Raw genomic sequence first — 27,294 nt, forward strand, 5'->3', positions numbered from 1 at the left:
ACATCATGATTTTTTAGTCATTAGCTATGGTCTGATTATTGGACTTACTTGACATTATGCCCTGACTTGAGATTTTCATTGATTTTTTTTTCAAAGAAACCAGAAGCTCTTTCCATATTTTCTTTACAATAGGCCTGAAGTATAAGAGCATACTTTTGAGAAATATCAATATTCATAAAGGTGCTGATAGAACATCGCTATCTCATTTTTTATTTTTATAGACGAAAAAAGGAAGCCAAAGTAATAGACCAATATTGAATTTAGAGAGATTTGTGGTATTTTAAAAAACCAAGCTGATAATTAAATAAGAAATAGTGTTGACCTGAGAAGGAAAATTCACTAGTGGGTAACCTTAAACTAGATTATGTTAAAAATGCATGTAAGCATTACTCTTCACATAAATACATGCCACAATAAAATATGATGAAGCTCCCGCCATTACACTGATCACATAGGACAGGATGATTACTATACTTCTGGAAAGTGGTTGGGTCCAAGGAAAATGTACAGTTTTTAGACATGATATCAAATTATAATGAACACTCAGTCAGTCCCTAAAGAAGAAAAGAGATTATAAAAAGTATGCATAGATAGGAGGGAACAGAGCTCAATGCTTGGCCTTGGCAAATGTTGGGGGTTTGGGGACTGACTTTGAGTTTCAGACCCAAGGAATCACCTGAAAGGAGCTGTTCTGTTTCCATCAGACAAAAGCCCTTAGCTCCTGTAGCTGCTGGGTGGAGGCTGAAGGAACTCTAGGAAATCTGACAGGTTAGATTCTGTGAAGGGCGCCCTCACTATTGACTTTTCCTGGATGGTTCTGACCAGTCTTGCCAGTTGATGCACTAGTCTGGTTTTGAAGTTGGAGACAGAAAACACTCGTTTTTTTTGTTTGTTTGTTTTTGTAATAACTTGTTGCTCCACTTTCTCAATATTATTCTACTAATAATTTCTAAAACATATTATTTTCTAAACACTTTTAACAAAGTATCATTATTTCTACCTTAAAATATATAGCATTTTCCTATAAATGCTTATCCTTTCTTGTGACCCATCTTCCTGGCTTCTATCTTTACTGAATTTGTAATTTCTAATGGGATCTTGCCTAGAATGTCAGGTATAGATCAATGACAGCTAGCCAAGAAATACAATGGCTGATGGTTCACAACACCTTTCGGCTGGAAAGCAAATTTTCACAGATGGTACCACACACATATAGACACACATACACACACACATGCCCCTCTCCACAGGCACTAGTACTTCTTAATATGTCAGCTAATGTATTTATTAGAATAAAATATAAATATATCATCTGTCTTATCACTATTCCTCTTTGTCCCTTAATTTCTGCCACATTTATAGCTCCTCCAAATATGGATATACGAATATATATGAAATACATATTATGGATATAATAGAAATAATATATATGAAATACATAATTTCATGTATATTAGTATATTCATTATATATTAGTATGTTTCATATACTATATGTGAAATACATAATTTCACATGAAATATGAAATAATTATATAGTATGTGAAATGTAAAGGAGTTACATTTTCTCAGGTATATCTATATTGGTATCTATATATCTATATTTATATCTATATTAATATAATCCAGAGTCAATATTGTACAATGTTCTAAAAGTAAATGTACTACCTATCAGGCTATGGGCTTTTAGTGGATAAATAGTGTTTCTTTCTTTTTTTTTTTTTTTTTTTTGAGATGGGGGTTTCACTCTGTCATCCAGGCTGGAGTGCAATGGTGCGATCTCGGCTCACAGCAGCCTCCACCTCCTGGGTTTGAGTTCAAGCAATTCTCCCACCTCAGCCTCCCAAGTAGCTGGGATTACAGGGGCACGCCACCACGCCTGACTAATTTTTGTATTTTTAGTAGAAACGGGGTTTCACTATGTTGGCCAGACTGCTCTCGAACTCCTGACCTCAGGTGATCCACCCGCCTGGGCCTCCCAAAGCGCGGGATTGCAGGCATGAGCTGCTGTGCTTGGCCAGTGTTTCTTTACTCTGTTGAAGTTGCCAAATCCTTTGAGCATAAGCTCAGTGGCAATATTTGACAGTTTAGGATTTATGCATTCTCTAGACTGCACAACTTGGCAATGGAAGCAGCCAGTTGCGAAGAGCCACGGACTACTTGCCTTTCTCTTGCCCAAAGTCTTAAAGTGAGCATATACTGTTTAGGTCAAATACAAAGTTAATACGTCTTTGAAAGCTACATTAATGGGAGGAGAAGAGGACAGACAGAAAAGAGAAGGTGGGGTAGAGAAAGAAAAAGGAAAAGAGGATATGGAGAGAGAAGTAAAGTATCTCCATTCTGTCCTCAGAAAGGTGCACAATCAAGCCTTTCTGAGCACAATTGGAGAGAACTGGGTGAGAAGGAACAACAAACAGAAAAATAATAGCCTGAAGAAAAAAACTGACTTTTCAAATGTGTAAGTTACCTAATGAAATGTAATATTTCCATCCTTTCTATTAAAGATCACAGATGTGTGTACATCTGCCTGGAATAACATACGGGACTCGTTTAGTGAAACCATTTGCTCTCCTTCTGAAAAAGTCCATAGCAATGCCGTATTTCATCTGAAATCCTAGCTGCCTATTGATTTCCAGAGTAGCTTCTAGGGAGGCCCTCTGTGTGATTTGAGGACTGATGAAGAATCCATATGTCATGACAGTTCAGACAACAAAAAAAAAAGGAAAAAGGCTGACAGTAATTCTTTCTCTACTATAATTGTCGGTGAGTTTACAGTTAATACACTAGACCAAATGATATAATTTGTAAACATGGTGAGTTATGGTTCTGATCTCAGGCCCCGAGGCCAACCCAGTTTGTATTACAAGCGGACATTTCCAAATCCTTTAGAATTTAGCCTTTGGTTGCCCCATAGGAGTAAAAAAACCATAAACCTTTTGGAATTCGTTGATTGGCCACACTGAGATAAACACACAACTTTCTGAAACAGAAGAAACTGTTTATTTAAAGCCACTTTATTATTTCCACTAAAGAAAAATGGAAAACATTTAAAATATAGAGCATTTTAAAGGATTAAGTGGTGCTGATGTGTGTATGGACTTGCTAGCCCTTAATTGAAATCCCAACTTTCAGATTCTTCTCCACCCACATAAAGTGGGGCCATCTGGCAAGGTTCTACCCAAGTGGGGAACATACCCTTTTTTATATTGTGATTGGATGTTATGGGTATGTAGTAAAATAAAGCTCAAACACAACAAGGAAACCTAGCACCCAAAGGGCATGGCTAATGCAAATATGGGAAATAGGGTTTTGCTAAATCTGAAAAGTATATTGCAAAGATAAATAGCTTGACCTCTTTAGTATGCATAAGGATCACCTAACAGCTTGCCGAAATGTGGACTTCAAACTCAGTAGCTTCAAACTTCAGTAGGCTTTGGGCAGGATCTAAGAATCCACAATTTTTTGTAAGCATTGCTAGTAATTCTGCTGGTTAATGAATCACACTGAAAAATATTTTGAAAAGATCATTTTGATATGCATCATTCAAAAACACATGTATGAAAATTTCTATGTAAAATTTCTTTCAATTATTTATTTATTCATTCATTCCCTATGATTAATCTACTCATGTGCAAATTAGTAGAAAATATTTACTCAAATGATGAGAAATCTTTATTTTCTTAAAATACATTTCGAGATAGTTTACAATGTTCAGAAACCATTAGGTGAATCGAGCAAATAAAAATGAGTAAAACTCTGAAAACTGTCACTATTAACTTAATAAAGATTGCCAACATGGCATTTTTCTAGTAAAATAGTAAGTGATAACTACTTGAATATGGATTCTTTTTAGGTTGTGAATCAACATTTTAAATTGTTTTGCATGTGGAAAAATTTCATATGCTAAATTGCAAGTAAATAGGTCCATTTGTTTATTGGCCCATTTATATACATGAGCATGAGTGTCCTTAGACTTGTAGCTAATGCAGGACTAATGGTGATTACAACACGTCTCTTAAAAATTAGAGGAGGAAGAAGAGAAGGAGAGGGAAGAGGCAGAGGAGAAGGAGGAGGGAAAAAAGTCAAACTAACCTCCTCACACTAAATTTACTCTTATTTTGTGGTGTCCAGCATCCAAGATGATACCCAGTGATCTCTGCCTCCTGGTATTTATGCCATTCTGTAGTTCCTTCTCATGTTGTATCAGTGGTGGGTTTACGTAACCAATAGAACATTGTGGAAGTGACGGTTTGATGCCTCTGAGTCAGGGTTATGAAAGACATTGTGGTTTCTGCCTTGCTTTTTCTGAGAGATATTGGGGGAGGCCAGTTGCAGTGTCTTGAGGACACTTAGGTAGCCTTCTGGAAAAGTCCATGTGGCAAGGAATTGAGACCTATAGACAACTGTCACGTGAGTTAACCAGCCCTAGTCAACCCTTCAAGTGACTGTAGCCCTGGCTGACACCTTCACTGCAACTCTAAGAAAACCATCCAGCCAGAAGCACCAGCAGCTCTCAGTTCCCTGACCCATAGAAACTGTGTGTTATAATAAATGTTTCTTATTTTAACCTTAAGCTTTGAAGTAATTTCTTTATGAAGCAATAGAAAAAATAATACAATTTTCATTTGAAGTTGCTATGAAAAATATCTATGGTGGGACTCTCAAACCATCTGCCATTTGACCTTGTGATGTTCTATTGTCTAAAAAAAGGAAAAAGAGAAGGAAACTCCCCTTCATAAAATTTAGCATGTTCATTCATTACCAATGGCTAATATTGTTTGATACTCCAAGAAGAGAGATAATTAATAAATAAATTTTCTTTTGTACCATATTGCATAGAAAGTGTCAACATACTCCTTTTCAGTCAGAATACTTAACATTATGTGAAATTGAAGGCAAAACTACAGTCTTTGATGGAATTTTGTCTTGTTAATCACAAATCTAACTCTACAAGAGTCTCAAAAATAATATAAATATTAATTGCTTGCAACTGCACACCGATTCTTAATCATATGATTTTTAAAGAGGGGAAAAGATCACAAACAAAAGATTTCATCACCCTTCAATCTTGTAATTATACTACAATTCCTCATTTTTAATAAGTTCACTTTAAGAAATAACTAACATATTTTCTACATCATCTTAGACTCTAGTTTGAAATTAAAGAACAGATGATCCCCAAGAATAAAAGATTATAACCTTTTGTTTAATCTTATAGCTTTGTGTTCCTAAATAGTCTTACTAATATCTATAAATACATTTTTTATTTACAATACATGTGGGGAAATTTGTTATGATCTTGATTATACTCAGTGAATCTTCAAAATTAGTTTCAAGTGTCACCAAATGTAACTCACATAAAAATATAGTTTTAATTTTGAACAAGTCATGTATTGCTGATGGATAACTATAAAATGTATATTAAAATGTGGTGTAATGGTGATACCCTTTTTAAGAAGAAACTGAACCTCATAAAGGCAATGGAATCTATGAAGGCAACTTGTAACTAAAAATTGGGTGGTTTATAAATATTGTAAAAACTAAGGCCAAATTTGGCAGACCTATGAGATGGGCAGAGGATGCCCTACCTGCCCTTCCTTTCATGATGCCTACACACCTGGAATTTTAGATTTCGAAAACCTTTCTCTTTAAAATATGATTTCTCTGTAATCATAGGTTTTTATATTCTGCTACCAGACAACTATCTTAACAACTGAAGTAACTTAGATGGTTCTCATAAATACATTTAATGTGGATGCTACTTCCCTGACTCCTTCAAATTAAGGATATTTTGGGGAGACAAATATCCTGAGGTCTTATTATTCATAACATATATGCAGTTACTTATTTCATATGGATAAGCACAGACCTATTAAAATGTTTTTCCAAGTTATATATCTAAGTGAAACATCAAATACATATTGATCGGCTGTTTTGATAATTTAGGCAAAATTGAGAGGACTATTTTTTTTTTTTTTGAGTCTCCGTTTGTCACCCAGGTTGGAGTGTAATGGCAGCATTTCAGCTCACTGCAACCTCTGCCTCTAGGGTTCAAGTGATTGTTCTGCCTCAGCCTCCCAAGTAGCTGGGATTAGAGGTGCCTGCCAACATGACTGGCTACGTTTTGTATTTTTAATAAAGGTGGGATTTCGCCACATTGGCTAGGTGGGTCTCGAACTCCTGACCTCAGGTGATCCGTCTGCCTTGGCCTCCCAAAGTGCTGAGATTACAGGCACGAGCCACCATGCCCAGCCCCCTGAGAAGACTATTTCTATAAGAATATTTAAAGGTTATCAATAGACATTTTATAATAGAGTTATTAACACAAGTTTCTATAGCATTAGAATACCAATGGCTTGGTAAATGTTTAAGGAAAACATCTGATGAAATCAAGAAAGCCAGTGTTTTCATATATAATTCATAAATAAATATATATATATTACAGACACGTATATTATATTACACAGATATGTGTGTATATATAATTTCAATGGGTAGTAACAAATAATTTTTTTGATTAACATTACTCATTGAGTTATTAAATAGATTCAGGTCAATACTTATATGAATAGTGTAGAAAATTTTAAGTCTTGTGAAATTTTAAAGGCAACACAATCAAACTGTTGAACCATTATTACAGTATTTTATAAAATAATTTGGCCACGATGTAAACATAAACTCATATATTACAAATCATAACAGTGCCATTCTTAAAACTTCATGACTTTCCATTTTACTTGGAATAAAATCCACACTCCTTGCCATAGCTTACATGGACCCACATGATCTGGCCCCCCTCACCTCATGACCTTCTCTAGTAACACTCACTTCCCCTTCCAATACTCCAGCCACATTTGTCTTATTTTCTGTCCCTAGAACACACTGTACATATTCCTCCTCAGAGCGCTTTGGATTTGATATTTTTGACAAGGTACCACTGCCGCCTTTATTTACTGAATTTGCAATTTCTAATAGGGCTTTCCTCAGAATTCCAGGTGCTGATCAAGTAGTAGCAACGGAAAAAAACAAAACAAAACAAAAACACCTTTTCTTAAAGAGCAAACTTAATGATTCCAACATCTATTAGTAAAGAAGGAAACTTACAACTTTTGAGTGGTGATCATGGCTTATTCTACTAGTGGATTCTCTCTCTCTCTCTCCTGCTCTCTGTCTCTCTGTTCTACCAGCAGTAACCTGATATAAAAACCAGACAATGACATTATAAGAATAGTACAGTATGGACTAAATATTCTACAAAAATATAGATGCAAAAATTCTTCACAAACATTTGGGAAATTAAATTCAACATGATTAGTGGGGTTTATCCCTTGAATTCAAGGCTGGTTTAACATTTGAGAATAAATACATACAATTTACCATATTAAACTACATTTCAGGCCAGGTGTGGTAGCTCATGCCTGTAATCCCAGCACTTTGGGAGACGGAGGCGAGAAGATTGCTTGAGCCTAGGAGCTCAAGACCAGCCTTGAGAACAGAACGAAAACCCACTCTACAAAACATTTAAAAACTAGGGGGATATGGTGGCATGTCCGTATAGTCCCAGATACTCTAGAGGCTGGGGTGGGAGGATAGCTTTAGCCCAAGAGGTCAAGACTGAATACTTTCCCACTAAGATTGGGAATAAGACAAGAATGATGATTCTCACCAATCATTTTCAACATTGAACAGGAGGTTGTAGGAAGTGGCAATAAGACAAGGAAAAGAAATAAAAGGCCACAGATTGGAAAGGAAAAAATAAAATTGTCTCTGAATGCAGATGACATAATTGTCTATAATCCCAAAGACTATGAAAAGGCTACTGAACTAATAAGAGAGCTTAGTAAGGTGGTAGGATACAAGGTCAACAGACAAAAATCAGTTGTATTACTGTATACTGTATATTAGCAATACATAATCAGAATTAAGTTTTAAACATACCACTTACAACAGCATAAAAACACAAAGTTCTGTACAGTAAAAACTACAAAGCCTTTCTGAGTGAAATCGAAGAACACTTAATCAAACAGAGGGATTACCCTGGTAGCTCATGAATCACAGGTGTCAGTTCTCACTAATTGATGTATATGTTCAGTGCAATTTTAATCAAAATTCCAGCAGGCTTTTTGGGTCATACTTGGCAAACTGATTCTAATTTATATTAAGATGCAAAAGACTAGACTAGTCAAAATAATTTTGAAAAAGAAAAACAAAATTTGGATTAATTCATGCCATAACTAAACTGTAGTTTCTACAGGTTAGTCAGAGATATTTCTGCTATAAATTTCCACCAATAAAACATGCCATCAATTATGTGTGTGCATATAAAAAGGTTGGTAAAAAATAGCGTGCTAATAAATGCAAAACCACACAATCCCTAGAAGATAGCATGGGAGGAAATCTAGGTGACCTTGGGTTTGGTGATGACTTTTTAGATGCCACACCAAAAGTACAATTCATGAAAGAAATAAAAAACAATAAGTCGCACTTCATTAAAATTAAAAACTTCTGCTCTGCAAAAGACATTATAACAATTAAAAGACAAGCCACAGATTTGGAGACAATTTTTGCAGAACACATTTTATAAAGGACTAGTATTCAACGTATACAAAGAACTCTTAAAACTCTACAATAAGGAAACAACCAACCTAATTTTAAAAAATGGGCAAAAGATTTAAACAGAAATTTCACCAAAGAAGATATATGGATGCAGATAAGTGCATGAAAAGATGTTCAGCATCATATGTCATTAGTGGATTGCAAATTAAAACAACAGTGAAATACCACTATGCATTTTTAGAATGGCTAAAATCCAAAACATTAACAACAAATGCTCTTACAGAGCAAAAAGAAAATCTCATCATTGGTGATAGGAATGTTAAATAGTACCACCACTTTGTAATTCTGTTTGGCAGTTTCTTACCAAATTAAATGAACACTTAATCATATTATTCAGCAACTACACTTCTTGGTATCTACCCAAATAAGTTGAAAACGTCTGTTCACACAAAAACCTGCACATAGATGTTTATAGCAGCTTTATTCATAATTGCCCAAATTTGAAGGAACCAAGATGCCTTTCAATAGGCAAATGCATAAACTAATTGTGCTACATATGTAGAATTGAACTCTCTTCAGTAATGATAAGAAATGAGCAATCAAGCTACAAAAAGACATGGAGAAACTTTAAATATATATTGCCAAGTAAAAGACACCATTCTAAAAAGGCTACATACTATATAGTCAAGTTTTATGACATTCTGGAAAAGGCAAAACTATGGAGACAATAGAAAGATCACTATTTGAAAGGGACTCTAGGGGAGGGAAGGAGGGATGAATAAGTGGAGTGCAGGGGATTTGGGGTTTGGTGAAACTATTCTGTTTGATCCTGTAGTGGTAGATGCATGCCACTATACGTTTGTCAAAACCCACGGAATGTATAATGTAAAGAGTGAACCCTAATGTAAAATACAGACTTCAGTTAATAAAAATGTATCAATATTGACTTATCAATTGTAACACATGTAATACACTAATGCAAGATATTAATTATAGGGGAAACTATTGAGGGAGCAGTGAGGGAATATGTAGGAGCTCTGTGGTTTCAGTTAATTTTATCTGCAAACTGAAACTTCTCTAAAATATAAAAAATAATTACAGAGGCAGGAAAAAGCTTGCTGCTGTCATGGTGACTCACTAAAAAAAAATAAGGTAAACACATAGGGTGTTAAAAGGAAGCTTGAAAGTTTGGAAGGAGTCTGTGTTCTCAAAAGAGTCTTGAAATAAATTTAAAACCTTTGGAGGTGATAGTAAAGACAGAGAACTAAGAAAAATTGTTCCCATAAAACTCAATGTCTAAAAGGTACTTTTGATAAAGTAACACTGTCTAAGTCTTTTTTATACTTGTTACCTTAATTTAATAACATATAGTTCCACATTTAAATAAGGATTATCTGAAGATATTATAATTCCTATACTAAAAGGAGTTTTACATATATTATCCCCAAATCTCATACAAGAAGTTAGTACCACTCCATTTAATAAAGAAGAAAACATAGATTTTAGGTTAGATCAACCCAGATTTGAAACCTACTAGCTGGGTCACTCTAATCTAAAATCTATACTTTTCTTTAAAGAATAAATGGAAATTTCAGGAGCCCTAAAAGTCAAGTTGTAGAGAAATGTTTGGGGGCAGGTGGAGTTTCTTCAAATCCACAAAATAATGATTGCATTGTCAAAAGTATGTTGGGTAGCAGGAATAACTTCCAAATAAGCTGAAGGCTGGTGTTGGGTCATAGAAAAATGATATCATTGGATAATAGGATTAATTCCTGGATGAGAAAACTAAAGTTCTTCCCAAAGTTTGGATGACTTATTTGATGAGACGTATAATTTCCCCTAATAACCATTTTCCCCCTTTTTCTTTTGTGAAAAGACCAACCTAGTCTTCACAGAGGTATGTGACTGCTCTTCCAGAGACTACATTTCCCAGCCTTCCTTGCAGCACATGCTGTCATGTGACTTAGTTCTGGACAGTGAATGAGTAGAACTGATGTGTGACCCTTTTGGGTCACGTTCTTGAAAGAAAGATGCTTACTCTCTATCCCCTTCCTCTGCTGGAATGTAGATGTGTGGTGGACATGAAGTGTGGTAGGAGCGAGCCAGCTTTGGCCATTCTCATGGGAATAAACAAGTAAAATCGGAGGAGCCTGAGGCCGTGGATCACCTTACAAAGCAAAGATGCTTCACCTGCCTAGACCACCCACCAACTCAGAGTTTACATGAGAGAGAAATAAATCTTCTACCTTGCTCAAGCCACTTTCCTTTAGTTTTTGTTAAGGCAGCCAAAACAATCCTGAAATTAATACTTCCTAAGTCTCATTTTAGTGTTGTCACTCTTGGATATTTATTACACTTAAATATTTACCCTCTTCACTAATTTATCAAAATATATTCATTCCTTTTTATATGAATGAAAAGATGGATATTTTCGATTGGTATTGATATAGCTTAATTAGGAAGTTTTGACTTCAGGTGCATAGATTACAGTTTATATACTATAAATTGAGTATTCCTTATTCTAAACACTTAGAACAAGAAGTGTTTGGATTTTGATTTTTTTCAGATTTTGCAATATTTGCAAATATATAATGAGATAGCTTGGGGATGGGACTCAAGTGTAAACACTAAATTCACTTATATTTTATGTATATCTTATACATGTAGCCTAAAGTTTATTTTATACAATATTTTAAAATAATTTTCTGCATGAAACAAAGGTTTGTGTTAAGTACTTATGTGTGAAATCTGTTTCTGGCATTATGGTGGCACCCCAAAAGTTTTGGATTTTGGAGCACTTCAAGTTTCAAGTTTTCAGATTAGGGATGTTCAATCTGTATTACTGTTCTCATAAATCTAATTGATATATTGAGCATTAAAACTTATGAGAGATTCCATTTCAACTTTCACAGACAGCATTTATATATGCTATGTGAAGAACACATCGTTATTGTTGGTTTATTTACAGTTAGGTTGGGTAAGAATCAGTTGAATTTGTTTAGCCTACCTTGACAGATTTTTCCTCACTCTTCTGACTTACTGGAAACCAGTCCAGTCAATAAAAACAATTTCTCCAGTGCAACCAGTTGAAAAATGTCTGTTAATTTCTGAAATATCTTGAACTGAGACTAGAGGTAAGAAAGAGGTAATCAGGGGATTTGGAATGGGTTTATTGGACGCAAATTCATGTTGTAGTGAGGATATTTATCACAGCTGTAATTATAGGATACTTTTTTTTGATATAGCCTCAGAACTTGCTTCATCAAAAGCATTTTCTGTTTTTTAGTATCATGCTAAATCTGACTAGAGCATTTTATTTATCTCCAGGCTCTCTCTCTGCTTATTCCCAGCATAGAGGCTAAGGTTTGCATTTAATTCAACTATTCCCAAATGGAACACTTGCTGAAGTTAAAAATGAATATGTCCTCATTTTCTTGCATTGTTAACACTAAGGAAACTTAGGTAAAATTTAGATAAATATAATTCTTTTGAGTGATGCACCAGATAGGTCACCAACTAGGAATCTAATTTTACTCTAATTAATTAATATGCTTTTGAATTATTTGCAGTGTTATCTATACACGTTCAAACCAATATTGGAAATTTCAGTTAGTAAGGAGAGATTGCCATGTCTTATTTATTCAACAATGAATTTTTTTTTCCAAGGTGAATGGAGGTAGAGGCTAATCAAAGTATTATTTGAAGGTTCCCTGTTTTAGTCCCCTTCTGGTCTATTAGATGTTTTAAATGTCTTGACTCACAGGTTCAGTTAAAATATTTCATCTTAGCTAGTTCCCTTTAACGTCCCTATTCCCATCCCAATCTTACCTTACTTATTTCTTCTAGAATCTGGAAATTTTCTGGGTTTTTTTTTGTGTGTGTGTGTGTTCCTCGGTCCAACTGCATCCTTTAGGTTGGTCTAGATCACCTAGATTTCTTAAATCCAGTACTTCAGTTTAATAAGAAATACATGTGTCCTTTTCTGATTCCTAGCTTCCACTAAACTAAAATTATTGTAGTGCTTTGAGATTGGGGCCCACTGTTAAAACACCATATTTGCAACACCTTACTCCTCCTACACTGAATAACTAAATTGCAAAGTTTTCAACTATAGGTACACTGATTTTATTGAGTAGTCAAAAAGTAGATACAAGAGAGACATAACTGTCTGCTACATTGAAAAGCAGAAATACAGTGAAATCTTAAAATAGTTATAAAATGAATGTGAGACACAGTATTGCATAGTGGACACTGTAACTGGCCCCTCCACACCTCTCTGTGTCTCAGGTTTTGCTTGTTAAAATTTTGATTAAATACAAAATAATATTTATAAGTAATCAAAAGGTAGGAGAGTGATACAGCATTCATTCTTCAATGTACTATTCACTTATCTAGTTCAAGAAAGTAAAAAACTTGGTCTGTGAAGCTCCTTACATGCCCTGCCCAAATCCCATCTTTTTCCCTCTCTCAAGAAGTCACTTTATCTTGAATTTTGGAAACTTAATGTCACAGGCTTTCTATTTTTTTTGTTCTTAACCTATAAAATGAATATAATAGAGAATTCAATAACCCCATCAGATAAAGGGTTAAATATTAAATTTAGTATTTAATAGTGTTATGGATAGTAATAAATTAGTTTTTATTCTAGGTGTTACAGGTAAAACACCTGACATTTGACTTAGCAGATAAATCAATGAAAATTGCCATTGTGACAACAGTGATAGTAATGATGGATAAGCTTAATATTGTCATGTTTACTGTTGCTTTTGTTCATCTTTATGTTCAACAAAACATCAGACTACTTGTTAGTTTCCTTTAAGGCATCCTGAAAACACAAGAGTTACCTAGTTTTTTAAGGTGGAGAACTTCTGCTACATCAATGAAAGACTCCTGTAAGAATGCATGCATATTGGGGGAGGAAATCTTGGGATCCAGGAACTTTGGGAAACAAGGATCTCTTATGAGTTTGTAGAAAAATCAACTGGATCCTGCAGAAATTTTTTGTTCATCACAAATTTGTTTCAAACATTTCAAAATTTATAAGCCATGCTTTCAACCTAAGGTGATGCTTTAAATCTGTGGATAATATTAGCACACTTGTGATTGAGATTTCATTGCATTTACCTCTCTTTTGTGCTCACCTGGAAAACAATTATTTTCAATAACGCTTCTGTCTCTTGAACTGGAAATTATACAATCATAATCGAACTGCTCAAAATGACCAACTCCTATATTAATCTGACAAAGCCAAAGAAAATCATTATAAAGGGCTATGGGATATGAAACTATACAGATGAGAGAACAATTGTATTCAAGCAACTCCTTTGGTTGGAAAAATTATGCTTTGGGCATGAGTAAGAAAATAATGATTTAAAAAAGCATTCATATGTCACTTGTGGTCAATTTCATTGCCTCTAGATAAAAATCACATCACCATATCTTAGAGTAGTGACTCCTTATCGTTTTTCAAAAATCTCCATGTAACACACATTCATAAAACCACACACACCATAGGTCTAAATTTGGGTGAATTTTTAGAAGGTGAATACATCCAAGTTACCATTCACTCAGATCAAGAAACAAACATCTTCACTATTGTACTGACTTTTTAAATATGTATTTCTGATCATGTTTCTCTTGCTGAGCAAGAAGGTAAAAATCAAAACCCCTGTCTATAAAGCTTGGATTAAAAAAAAGATTTAGTCAAATAATCTGTTAGCATACCAGCTGATAAATTTGATCAATCACAGCTGATTTACTATTGAAAATGATGGCCTTTTACCAGGCCACTTATATTGATGGAGAAAGTTGGATCAAATGCACAAAGATGATCAATTATTTATTGATTTATGTGTACACAGGGCCAGCCAGTAAGTATCATAGCATATCATACTTGTCAATGGCTTGATGGTTTGGTTTTGTATCTATAATGAGGCCAAAATATAATTTCATGCCTTGGCCAAAAAATAATATTTGACCACCTTTCTTTGAGCCAGTCTCTTTCTCTCTCTCTCTCTCTCTCTCTCTCTGATTTATGTTAGTGGGTAAAGTTGTATTTGATGGATAACCTCTTCCTCTTTTCATCAAATTTAGGTGCTAAAGAGTACATTTAGTAGAATAATATCAACTCACATAAAAATCTGATTATTGTGAGTTTCGTCTTAAAGAAAGGTTTTACAAATTCATTTAAAATGTGTGTTATCTTTTTTTCCCTCTTTAAATATGGCTTTTGGCCATGCACGGTGGCTCATGCCTATAATCCCAGCACTTTGGGAGGCCAAGGCGGGAAGATCCTTCACGTGGTGGCGTGTGCCTGTAATCTCAGCTACTCAGGAGGCTGAGGCAGGAGAAACGCTTGAGCCAGGGAGATGGAGGTTACAGTGAGCCGAGATCGTGCCACTGCACTCCAGCCCGGATGACAGAGCAAGACCCATCTGTGAGTTAATAAATAAATAAAATAAATATGGCTTTTGTTACATGTGGTATATAAAATCTTTTATAAAGTGACTTTGAGAAATCCTTTTGTTAAGCTATCCTTAGTCAAGTATTTGGATGTTGTTGCCTGATAGTCATCCCCTGGCACAACAGGATCTAACAGAGAAGCAGCTCATGTGAATGAAAAGTGTCTTTAAATTTATATATATTCTAGCTCCAGCTTCAGAAAGCATGGACAGTCATTCACCTCTGTTCAAGAGAAGAATAAGGATTAGCTTATTTTGGCTGAAGAAGTGTCAGTAGTGTCCATGAAAATATAACTTTTTCTATGCCTGTTGAATTCTAAAGAAAGGTGAAAGATGGGATCAGGAAGCCAAAAAGGGGACATTTTTTATTCATCTCAACAAGAGTATTACACTTGGTAAGCACAGATGGATAGAGACAGAGATAGAGAGAGAGGTTAACGATAGAGAGATACAGAGAGAGAGAAAATTAAGAGCAGTTAAAATCAATGTGTTTCTTTGTACCCACTCTCCAGATATATTTAAATAGCAGGCCATTTGTCTTTTATTAAGCATATTACATGCCCTTCATTTAATAAAATATCCTTCCTATGGGAGACATTAAAAAACCAACAATTAGTACAAAATTCTGATTCATAGTATGATAATGTATTGTAAATCTTAAAAATGATTTTTAAAGCTATAAAAATAGCTATTTCAAATATTAAAATATTGATATTCATATATAGTGTTCATATAATATGATGAATAGACTGCATATTGTATAATTTGTAAACATATGTGGTATACAGAGGTCTCCATTTATAATTTTCTATTACAGAGCTAATGAAAAATTAAATGTTCAGTTTGGTTTAACAAAACCGAACATTACAAATATGTTTTCAATAAATAGCGAGTTCCATTCTACCTTACCTCCCTAGATTCCATGCCACTTCTCAGAAGTAGCAATTATCGAGAGTTGTCAAGATCTGCCTTCAAAAAATCTTTCCATGAAATAATGGAATGCATGCTTATATAATCAACATAGTGGGTTTAGGTCTCAGTCCACAAATTAACATATGCAAGAAATAGTGCACTTATTTCCCTAGAACCAACTAAATATCAACATCTAGCTTCCAGCCAGCTGGGAAATTCAAATTAAGTCATCCTCCACAGAGGGATGTTTAATAAAGCTAAAAACTTCTTTCTGTTAACCTGTTTCAGACTCCCCAGCTCCCTGTCCAGCATCAGAATATGAGTTCTCAATTCTAACAGGACCCCTAAACATCTCCTCCTTCCTAAGAGTCTGTTTCATAAATGTGCGTCCATTATATTACCATGCTTACATTTTATTAATCATTTTTAAGGTCTGCTAATACCCTTAATATGTAAAGAAGTCTTACAAACTAGTATGAAAATAATTCTTATAAATCAATGTAAAAATTGTACAAGTCAATATAAAAAAGATAATTTCAAAAAATTAAAAATGGCCAAGGCACACACAAAATCAGCCTTACTGGTTTTCAAAGAACTGTAAGAAGATGCCTGTTCCCTATTAAATTTTGCAAAGATTAAAATAATCTTATTAGCTTATGTGAATGAGATTACACAGATATGGTTATAAAGTGAACTTTAGTTGAGAATATGTATTCATACAATTTTTATGAAGAGCGGCTGGCTTTATGACAATAACATGTAGAAATTTGTCCTGAGGAATAGTCATGGTTAACCATAAAAATATTTGTTAAGAAAGATATTATTAAAAGAAAAAAGCCTAACAATAAATGAGTAGTTAAATTATTATATAAAGTAATACAGTAAGTTAATTAAAAACTGTTTTTATAAACTATTAACATAAAAAATGCTCAAGACAGGATTTTTTTTAAAAAGACCTTTTTATACAAGTTTTATAAAATAGATATTTGTGCTAAGAATAAAGTAGACAAATAACAGGATGTTAATAATATGCTAAGTAGTCATATATTTTGAAATTTTCTCTATTTTTCAAATTCTCTTAAAAGATTTATATATTTCTCTGTCATTATGGGAACAAAAAATCCTTCAAATCACAGTGAACCACAATTATTCTTGTAAATAAATGAACATAGGTTTTAGATAACTTTTATATTAATTTAAAGTAATTAAGTACACAAGTTCAAAAATATTATTATCTGCCTCCCTCCCATACTTTTTATTGTTGTTGTTGTTGAGACGGAGTCTCACTCTGTCGCCTAGGCTGGAGTGCAGTGGTGCGATCTCGGCTCACTGCAAGCTCCTCCTCCTGGGTTCATGCCATTCTCCTGCCTCAGCCTCTTGAGTAGCTGGGACTACAGGCACCCGCCACCACGCCAGGCTGATTTTTTTGTATTTTTAGTAGAGATGGGTTTCACTGTGTTAGCCAGAATGGTCTCGATCTTGACCTCGTGATCCGCCTGCCTTGGCGTCCCAAAGTGCTGGGATTACAGGCAGGAGCCACTGCGCCCGGCTGCCTTCCTCCCATACTTCTTGCCATCAAATCCCATTCTCCAGGAGTAAACACTTACAACTCTGTTAAGTTCTTTTTTCTGATAGTTATTTTCACTTGTCTGGATAATATGCTTAAACCCATTGGTCTTGTTTATTGATTTTAGCATATTTATATTGCTATCTTCTCTTTAGATTCAATGTGGATCTATCTCTAAGTTATTTTGTTGATAACATTAGAAATATTAGGTATTTTACTATGATAATTAATATCTTTATTTTCTTTTTGACTACACCTCACTTTACAAAATGAGAAAAGCCTAATTATCTTTAGCTTACTACTCTTCCTCAATATCTTTTCAACTTTTAGTATCAGAATTTTTTCTTTTGCACTATCAAGTTTAATTATATTGTATTTTTTTCACATAAATGTAGTCCTATTTTTTATACTTTTTATAAAATTATCTTTAAAAGTGTAAAATGAACAAATATATTTTATTAATAAATCAATAAAAATAATTCATTATTTTGACAATATAAATATTTCATAACAGAGCTAGTCTTCCATTTTTGTTTTCTTTATTTTTGTTTGATTTTATTCCTTCTTGTGTAGCCTTCTGTCTTCACTGGAGTCTTTAATTGCCTTTCTATTCATTTTTCCCTATGAAAATGCATTGTACTGTCATTCTTCTCATTTATTATAAAATAATATAAAATTCAATGTAAAGGACAGTGTATATAGAATCAATATTAGAGTCATTATTATTTATTTTTCCTCTTTTATTTTTTATTTTCTCTAATTTGGCCAGCAGAGATAGACTGCCAGGAGAAGACTCTGGTTTCTTGCTTTAGGGACTGAATTTTCCTGGAAGATACTTTCCATCTCCACAAAATTGCTTACAAAAACTAAATTTACTGTAGATTTAGTTTTATGCTTCTAATAAAAGAAAAAACGAGTGCATATAGAAAAAATATGAGGAGAGAAATATTATTCTTCTGTTAATGGAACCTCTAAATGTATATTTTCAAAAAAACAGATAAGCCTCATATCCTCCCTCCTCAGCGGCTTCTGTAGGGCAATAATAAAGAGTCCTAAAATGATTAAAAAACATAATGAATACTTTTATTTACAAAGAGATGGTATGTATGATAGGAATAATCAGAACATATTCCTAGAGAGCTGATGGGAGAGTAGAAATTGCTAAAGCAGTATGTGGAAAACCACAGAGAGAGATAAATCCAAAGAATGAGCCAATTTACCTTGCAGAAAATGGGAAAGAGACACAAAGCTGAGGAGAAAAATAGAAAACCGAAAAATAAAGATGTGAGAGCAGCATTGGGCTGAAACTAGGGGGATAAACTGAAAGTCTGTGTATGGAGGGCTCTCCCTCCCACTACGCCCTAGGTTTCTTTCAGAGAATGTCTTCAGCTATAGAAAAATATTTTAAAGTTTCCTTCTCTAAAAAATGAAAATATTCTAGAGAAAAGACTTCACACTTTGACAGATTATCACTATTATAGAATAATATTACCCATATAGACAGCCGATAAACTACTTTTTTTTTTTTTTTTGAGACAAAGTCTTGCTTTGTCACCCAGGGCTAGAATGCAGTGCTGCAATCTTGGCTCACTACAACCTCTGCCTCCCAGGTTCAAGCGATTCTCCTGCCTCAGCCTCCCAAGCAGCTGGGATTACAGACACCTGCCACCACGCCCAGCTAATGTTTATATTTTTAGTAGAGATAGGGTTTCACCATTTGGCCAGGATGGTCTTGATCTCTTGACCTTGTGATCTGCCCTCCTCAGCCTCATGAAGTGCTGGGATTACAGGCGTGAGCCACCACACCCAGCCTATAAACAACTTTTTATTGTCTCACTCTAAAATATTTGAGGAAGTCCTCCTACAAACAACAACAACAATACAATTCTTATGGAAAAACAGAAAGAATTACAATCACCAGCACTATAGGAAAATGAAATAACAGAAGGACTAGAAGAAAACCAACAAAAACTCTAAAAAGCACATGCATATTTTAAAGTTCAAAGATATTGATAAGGTACTCTCTAAAGAAGTAATAGAAAATTAGGGTTCTATAGAAAGTTTACAAGAGTATATATTTTCTCATGCAGTTATTGACAAACTTTTGGATGTTTGACAATTTAAGTAAAATATAACATCTTTTTCTTTTATATTATATTTACTAAATTACTTGTGACATTGACTTTTATAGTTTATTTGCCACTGACCTTTTAATTAACTATCTTTTCATGTCTTTTTCATGATTCCATTGCATTATTAGGGTAGCTATATTATTAGACTTACTATGGAGTAGAGTGACTTGTGTTTTACTAGCCCTAGCCAGGATTGTTTCAGCCACTCTAGGGCATTGTTTTTATGTAATTTAAAAAATAAACTTATCTACATTTAAGAAATTCTTTCTGTGATTTTAACAGGAATTATATTAAATCTATAGATCAGTTTGGGCACAGTTGACATCTTTACTATGTTGAACCTTCCAATTCATAAATATATTATGTGTCTCAATTTATTTAGGTCTTCTTTTATTTCTTCTATCAGAAATTTGTAATTTCTAGCACACAGAACCCGTACATGTTTGTTAAGCATTCTTTGGATTTATTGTAAATTGTACTTTTTTATTTAAATTTCCCCATGTTCTGTATTAGTATATAAAACTGTAATTGATTTTTGTGTGTTGATCTTGGACCCTGTGATTTTGCCAAACTAACTTATTGGTTCTTCATCAAGTTGAAATAATTTTTCTTTATTTCTAATTTTCTGAGAGGTTTTATCAAGAATAAATCTCAGATTTTATCAAATGCTTTTTTTTACATCACTTGATATTATCATATAATTTTTCTTCTTTAGCCTATTGATATGATAGATTTCCTATTGATATTCAAATGTTCAAAGGAAATTTAAAAAATACATAGAGCCTTATGTACCTGAAGTAAATTCCACTTGGTCATAATGTATACTTTTATATATATATTATGTGTTGTATTTGCTACTATTTTCCTGAGTATTTAAGTTAATTTCATTGTTTTTATACCATCTTTGTCTCTTTGGGGTATGAGACTGACACTGGCCTTATAAATTGCTGTGGAAAGTGTTCTCTCTCTTTTATTTTCTGGAAAAGATTGTGTAAAATTTGTGTTAATTTTTAAATTTTGGTAGAAATCACCAGTGAAGCAATTTGAGTCTGGAAAATTTTTTAGAGGACTTTTAAATTATAAATTACATTTATTTAATGGTATATTAACAATTTAGATCATTTATTTGATCCAGATTGAGTTTTAGTTCCTTGTGGTTTTCAAGGAATTGGTCTATTTCTACCAAGGTGTCAAATTCAATAGTGCAAAGTTGTTCTTAGGATTCCCTTAAGATTCTTTTAATGGCTGCATGATCTGTAATGATGTATTACAGTTTATTCCAATATTGGTGATTTATGTCTTCTCACTTTTATTTTCTTCAGCCTTCCTAGAGGTTGATCAATGTTATTGATTTTTTAAAAATATCCAGCTTTTTGTTTCATTGATGTTTTCTATTGTTTTCTTATGTTCAATTTCATTGATTTCTGCTCTTTATTTCCTTCCCCTGCTTGTTTTCAGTTTTTGTCCTTTTTCTAGTCTCTCTCTGCAGTAACTTACAGTATTGATTTGATATTTTTCTTCATTTCTAATGTAAGCACTGAGTGTGACAAATTTCCCTCTCCACACTGCTTTGCTATGTCCCAAATTTTTTTACGTTTTATTTTCCTTTCCTTTTAGTCCAATGTATTTTTTTTCTGTCCTTTGATACTTTATCTTTGTTCCTTTAATTACTTAGAAGGGTGATATTTAATTTCCACATACTTAGGTATTTTACTGTGGTCTTTCCATTACTGACTACCTATTATGCTCTGGTTAGAGAACACACTCACACTCAGTGTGATACCAATGCATTTAAATTGTTGACATTTGTTTTATGGTCAGATGTGGTATGTATTGGTGAATGTTCCATGGCATTTGAAAAAAAAAATACGTTTTTTGCTATTGTTAAGTAAAGTGTTCCAGGTATGTCATTTAGATCCTGTTGGTTGATTGTATTTTTCAGAATTTCTGTATTGCTGTTGATTTGCATGTACTAATTCTATCAATTGCTGAAAACAGTGTTGAAATCCCCAGTTATAATTGTGGAATTGTCTGTTTCTTCTTTCATCTTTGAATTTTTGCTTCATATATTTTGAGGCTCTGTTGTTTTGTGTGCACACAAATCAATTTGTAATCTCTTCCTGGTAGATTGATTCTTTTATCATTATGTAATGTTTTATTTGTCTGTGGTAATTTTCTTTGCTCTGAAATCTTTTTATCTGATATTAATAGTGCCAATTCTGCTTGGGTTTTCTGATTGTTTAAAAGGTATCATGTTGTGTGTGTGTGTGTGTGTGTGTGTGTGTGTGTGTGTGTGTTTCCATTGTCTTTGAACCTTCCTATGTTATTGATTTTTAAGTGAATTTCTTGCAAATGGCATATACATGAACAAGATTATGCTTTTTATCCACTCTGCCAATTTCCATCTTTTGAGTAGTGTATTTAGACCATTTATATTGAAGGTATTTATTACCATTTTAAAGCTTAAATTTACCATTTTGTTATTTGTTTTCTGATTGTCTCGTCTGTTTCCTCATTCCTATGTCTCTCTTTTCTTGCCTTTTAGTGGGTTTCTTGAACATTTGGAAATTCCGTCTTGATTTATTTTTAGTGTTTATTTGCAGTATATAGCAGGGTATCTTTTGTATAATCTTTGTAGTTGTTGCTCTGGGTCTCTGTTAATATGGATGTAGATATAAATGTAGATATTTCAACGTCGTACTACTCAAGTAAGTGTACAGGGGTATTGGTCTGTAGTTTCCATTCCATTTAGGTCCCTTAACCTTTCTCACTTTTAAATATATGAGTTTTAATACAAAAGATAAATGGAACAAAAAACTGGTTATTTAAAAAGATCAATAAAATTGATAGACCATTAGCAAGATTAACCAAAAAAAGAAGAGAGAAGATCCAAATAAGCTTAATTAGTAACAAAACGAGAGATATTACAACCAATACCAGAGAAATACAAATGATCATTGCAGACTACTATGAACACCCTTATGCATATAAACTAGAAAACCTAGCAGAGATGAATACATTCCTGGAAATATACACCCTTCTAGACTAAACTAGGAAGGATTAGAAACTCTGAACAGACCATTAACGAACAGTGAGATTGAAATGGTAATTTTAAAAATTGCCAAAAAAAAGTCCAGGACCAGATGGATTCACAGTTGAATCCTATCACACATTCAAAGATGAATTGATACCGATTCTATTGATGCAATTCCCAAGATAAAGAGGGACTCCTCCCTAAATCATTTTATGAAACCAGTATCACCCTAATACCAAAACTAGGAAAGGACATAACAAAAAGGAAAACTACAGACCAATATCCCTGATGAATACAGATGTATAAATCCCTAACACAAAACTAGCTAACCAAATTCAACAGCATATCAAAAAGACAATCCACCATGATCAAGTGGTTTTCATATGAGAGATGCAGGGATGGTTTAACATATGAAGTCAATAAATGTGATATACCACATAAACAGAATTAAAAACAAAAATCATGTGATCATCTTAATAGACACAGAAAAAGCATTTGACAAAATCCAGCATCCCTTTTTGATTAAAATCCTCAGCAAAATCAGCATAGAAGGGACACTCTTTAATGTAATAAAAGCCATCTATGACAAACTCACAGTCAATATAATACTGAACAGGGAAAAGATGAAGGCATTTCCTCTGAGAACTGGAACAAGACAAGGATGCCCACTCTTACCACTTCTATTCAACAAAGTACTGGAAGTCCTAGCCAGAGCAATCAGGCAAGAGAAAGAAATAAAGACCATTCAAATCAATAAAGAGGAAGTCAAACTGTTGCTGTTTGCTGATGATATGATTGCATGCTTACAAAACCTTAAATACTCATCCAAAAATCTCCTAGAACTAATAAATGAATTCAGCAAAGTTCCAGGATACAAAATTAATGTACACAAATCAGTAGCCCTGCTATACACCAATAGAGACCAAGCTGAGAATCAAATCATGAACTCAACCCATTTTGCAATAGCTGCAAGAAAAGTAAAATACTTAGGAATATACCTAACCAAGAAGGTTAAAGACCTCTACAAGTTAAACTACAAAACACTGCTGAAAGAAATAGATGACACAAACAAATGGAAACATATCCCATGGTCATGGATGAATAGAGTCAATATTGTGAAAATGACTATATTGCCAAAAGCAATCCACAAATTCAATGCAATTCGCATCAAAATACCGCCACCATTCTTTACAGAACTAGAAAAAACAATCCCAAAATTCATATGAAACCAAAAAGAGCCCTCATAGCCAAAGCAAAAAGAACAAATCTGGAGGCATCACATTACCTGACTTCAAACAGTCACCAAAACAGCATGGTACTGGTATAAAAATAGGCACATACACCAATGAAACAGAATAAATAAACCAGAAATAAAGCCAAATACTTACAGGCAACTGATCTTTAACAAAGCAAATAAAAACGTAAAGTGGTTAAAGAACACCCTATTTGACAAATGGTGCTGGGATAATTGGTAAGCCACCTGTAAAATAATGAAACTGGATCCTCATCTCTTACCTTATACAAAAATCAACTCAAGATGGATCAAGGTCTTGAATCTAAGACCTGAAACCATAAAAATTCTAGAAGACAACATCAGAATAACCCTTCTGGACATTGGCTTAGGCAAAGAGTTCATGACCAAGAGCCCAAAAGCAAATGCAACAAAAACAAAGATAAATAAATGGGACTTTTATAAACCAAAAAGCTTCCTTACAGCAAAAGAAACAATCAGCAGAGTAAACAGACAACCCCTAGAGCAGGAGAAAATCTTCCCAATCTACATATCTGACAAAGGACTAATATCCAGAATCTACAAGGAACTCAAACAAATCAGCAAGAAGAAAACACACAATCCCATCAAAAAGTGGGCTAAGGACATGAATAGACAAGTCTCAAAAAATGATATACAAATGGCCAATAAAATATGCAAAAAGATCAACATTACTAATAATCAGAGAAATGCAAATGAGAACCACAATGTGATACCACCTTACTCCTGCATGAATGGTCAAAATCAAAACAATAAAAAAAAATTGATTTTGGAGGGAATTTGGTGAAAAGGGAACACTTTTACACTGCTGATGGGAATGTAAACTATTACAACCACTATGGAAAACATTGTGGGTATTGCTTAAAGAACTAAAAGGAGAACTACCTTTTGATCCAGCAGTCTGACTACTGGGTATCTACCCAGAGGAAAATAAGTCATTAGATACCTGCACCGCATGTTTATAGCAACACAATTTGCAATTGCAAAAATATGGAACCAACCCAAATGCCCATCATCAGTGAGTGGATAAAGAATTCATTATATATATATACACACCATGGAATACTACTCACCAGAAAAAGGAAAGATATAATGGCATTCGCAGCAACGTGGATGGAATTGGAGATCATTATTCTAAGTGAAGTAACTCAGAAATGGAAAACCAAACATCATATGTTCTCACTTAGAAGTGGAACTAAGCTATGAGGCTGCAAAGGTTTAAGAATGATACAGTGGACTTTGGGGACTCAGGGGAAGTGGTGGGAGAGGTATGAGGGATAAAAGACTACAAATTGGGTACAGTGTGTACTGCTCAGGTGACAGGTGTCCTAAAATTTTAGCAATCACCACTGAAGAACTTATTCATGTAATCAAACACTACCTGTTCTCCAAAACCTATGGAAATAAAAAATATGTAAATATGTGAATTTTATTCAGTTTCTTGAATCTGTAGGTTTGCATCTTTCACTATATTTGGGAAGTTCTCACCCACTATTTCTTCAAATACTATTTTAGCTCCTCACTCTTCTTCCTGCCCTTCTTTGACTACAATAATAGTAGTCTACAGAAACAGTCAATTTGTATTATTGACTACAATAATACAAATGATAGTTCTTCTGCTATTGTTTCACAGGTCCTTGAGGCTTCCTTAATGTATTTTAGTTTATTTTTCTCTGTTTTTCAGACTTTTTAAATTCAATTGATCTTTCCTCAAGTTTACTGATATAAAACGCTTACAGTAAAACATAAACCAAGAAATAAATCAAGAAAAGCCACCAAAGATTTATATTTCAATAAAATTGGCTAACTGGAGGAATTAGAACATTGCTTTTATTTATCACTTGTGATAGCCTATGAATTACAGAAATATCCTGTAGAATTTGAATTTATTCACTCTGCTGTTGGTTTTCCATATACTTCCTAGACACGGACCATGACTTCTGGTATCTCACTTTTTATTTCTTTTTTGAAAATAGCAACAACACACAAATCCAAATTCAGTGTAAATGAAACCATTAGGAAAAAAGTTATCTTTTCATATTTTTAGCACATTCATACATAACTGAAATGATTTATGTTCTTTAGTTTTCTTGGTATTGAAAATATGAGTGATCTTATCGACCAGTGCTGCTTGTGGTGGTGCTGTGGCTGTATGCTGCCATCCAGATTCAGTGGTTCTTAGTGTCCTGAACCTCTATAGGGACAGCTAATGAACACTTTTTGGCACATGCTAAGAAGTCTGAAATAAGCACCATTATGATTTATTTCTATCTAAATTACTCCAATTTGGGAAAGGATGCTGAATTGCACTGATTTTCCATAAAACTAGCTCATTTTGATGAATACTAGTTTGTCTCTTGATGCAGGATATTAGAGAAACAGAAAATAAACACGTACACACACATATAAATGTCTCCAACCTTTATTTTTGAATCAAACAATTGCTTTTCGTTTCTGTCATTGATTCAGTTGGTAATTAATACCATGCTCTACAATGAATGCCACTTGCATAATTTGAACATTCAACAATATTAATATTCCCTTTCTTAGAAACAAAAATGAACCAAATAACCTTTTAACAGATGTTTGAAGCATATTTTGTCATCGGATTGGGCATTTGTGCCTGTAAACAATAAAATGGTGAATTACTCTTTAAGTCTGCAGCTCTGTCAGTATTTTGCAATGTGATCACTTATATTGGAAGTAGGCTATATCATTATAAACTGATTTTCTGAGGAATTTATTTTAATGTAAAACTCTACCAAGTATTCATTTTTCTCAACCCCTTCCTCATAATTATTATATTTGAAATCTGTAATTTAGAATAATTGCACATAAAACTGACAAGTGTCATTTGGCACAGCACCTTTTACATGCAAAATAGCCACTTAGGCTTATTGTTTGCTAAACATGTATATACATGAAAATATTAAGCTGAATTTATTCAGCACAGAAATAAGCAGGGGAAACATTTAAATGTACTTTTACCTAAAAAACCATTAAATGGGCCAAGATATGGAAAAGACACTGAGAGGCACAAAACAAAAATTTTTCCTCATGCAATGTATTTTCTAGCTTGAAAAATGAGACATATCATTATCAAACAGTTACAAAATATTTTTAAGTTAAACAAAATAACAAGATGTAAATGTGAGACATGTCTAAGAAAGTATGCAGTTAAATGCCAAGTGAATGGCACATATAGTAAATCCTAAAAATTCAGAGAAGAGTCAAGATCCTGTAAATCAGAATAAACCATGAAGCTCTCACCAGTCATCTTATTTGCAAGGATCATAGCAGTAAAGATATTGGTTAATGCGAAAGTAATTGCTGTTTTAACCATTGAAGGTAGTAACGAGAAAC

The sequence above is a fragment of the Macaca thibetana genome, chromosome 12 (assembly GCF_024542745.1).
Source record: "Macaca thibetana thibetana isolate TM-01 chromosome 12, ASM2454274v1, whole genome shotgun sequence".
NCBI lineage: Eukaryota > Metazoa > Chordata > Mammalia > Primates > Cercopithecidae > Macaca > Macaca thibetana.